Genomic DNA, 1,729 nt, shown 5'->3' on the forward strand with positions numbered 1-1,729 from the left:
TCTCTCTCTCTCTCTCACGTCTCCTCCTCCCTACTCTCACCTCCCGCCATGGAAACCAACAACCAGGAAACAATTAACCAAGAAACCACCAACCAGGAAACCAACAATGTCCCAAAAAACTTGGCCAACATCACAATTGAGTAGTTCTTTGATTGTCTCAATCCACTCCCACATGCTCAGAGATGAGCATACCAAACATCAAGCAACTACAATAGCTGAACAAAGAGGTAGAGTGCTGAGTGCTTACAGGCTGAGAGAGAGCACCGAGAGCAAACATACTTTGATCGGATCAACAAGATATTCAGAGGGCGAGATACCCACATGGCAATATTGTTAAGGTCTTAAGCACATATGTCAGTACAAAGTACAAGAGAAGTTGGGAGCAGAGGCCTAACACAGATTCACAACTACTCATGAATGAGCAGGTGGCCAATCTCATAGAGAAGGTTTGTAATAACACAATTAAAGAAGTCTATGAGAAATTCTTGAGGAGGAAGGAAGAAGAACGACGGAGGGCAAGGATGGAAGAGGCAAGCCACCTTGCAAGGGAGAGAGAAGAAGAAAAAAAGAGAGTGGAGGAGGAAAGGGCCAAGAAGGCCACCCAAAAGATCCCCAAGAAGCCGCCCCAGAAGTGTCCAAAGAAGGCCAAACAGCCCCCAGCTAAAACAACAAGCGAAAGAGTTATGCACCAAAAGGGAAGACAGTGAAGAAGAGAAAGAATCCTCCACAAATTGCAGAGGAGGCCAAACAGTGTGATGAGAGGCACAAGAAGTACCACAATGATAATGCACCTTGGGCTTGCACTGCCCAGACTCCACCACCACTACCTCTCAAGAAGAAGCATTGCTAGAGACCTGACACATGTGCATTGCGTGAAATCTGCAAGTACTAGAAGAGTGTAGAGCTTATAATCCCTAAGGCCCCATTTTCCAGACTCGTGAAAGAGATATGGATGAGTACTAACTGTAACCAGGGTGCAAGTAGCAGCACTAGGTGCGTTGCAGCAAGGAGTGGAGGATGTCATTTTATCCCTCTTTCAAGACACCATTTTGGCAATGGCCCATGCTAAGCGTGCGACTATTAAGCCCACATATATATCCTTATCACTTTGCCTTTGTCATGATGATTGCTTTCATAAAACCTAGATAGGAAAGCCGTTGTAACTTCTCAAGCGGCATCTTTGTCAGCTTTATCGTGTAATAGTTTTGACAATGAAATTATCATATCTATGTTTGGCAATTGCAATGTATTAATTGAAATTTTAAGCTTGTGTTGGTTATGTATTTGAATGTGGTTACTTGGTCAATTTCTCTAATCAATCTACTCATGGGGTCTGTGTTAGCTGGCAAGTAGTTGGTTATGTATTTGAATGTGGTAACTGTTAGGAAATAGGACGTAGCTAAATAGATATTTGAGTAGATTACTTAATGGAGAGAGATAGATTTAGACACAAGAGATTATAGAGTAGAGAGAGAGAGAGAGAGAGAGAGAGAGAGAGAGAGAGTACACACGATATACGTGGTTCACCCAATGTGGGCTACGTCCACGGAAAAGCAACCACTCAATGGCTTTAGCACTTCAAAAGAAGAAGTAGTTTACAAAGGGATTAAACCCTTAATAGAGCTTCCGACTTGCTTCACTCTGACCACCTCACACTCACCTTGTTGCATCAACTTCACACTATGAAATGTGTGTAGAACTGGCCTCCTTTTATAGGCCAAAAGGGCTG

General features: G+C 43.3%; 1 pseudogene; it reads left to right on the top strand.

The window, feature by feature from the left end:
• Window positions 1–521: 521 nt before the first annotated feature.
• LOC147427043 (uncharacterized) lies at window positions 522–1,149 on the top strand (annotated as a pseudogene).
• Window positions 1,150–1,729: the final 580 nt, after the last annotated feature.

This window comes from Adiantum capillus-veneris, chromosome 24, assembly GCF_014529385.1.
Source record: "Adiantum capillus-veneris isolate H3 chromosome 24, ASM1452938v2, whole genome shotgun sequence".
NCBI lineage: Eukaryota > Viridiplantae > Streptophyta > Polypodiopsida > Polypodiales > Pteridaceae > Adiantum > Adiantum capillus-veneris.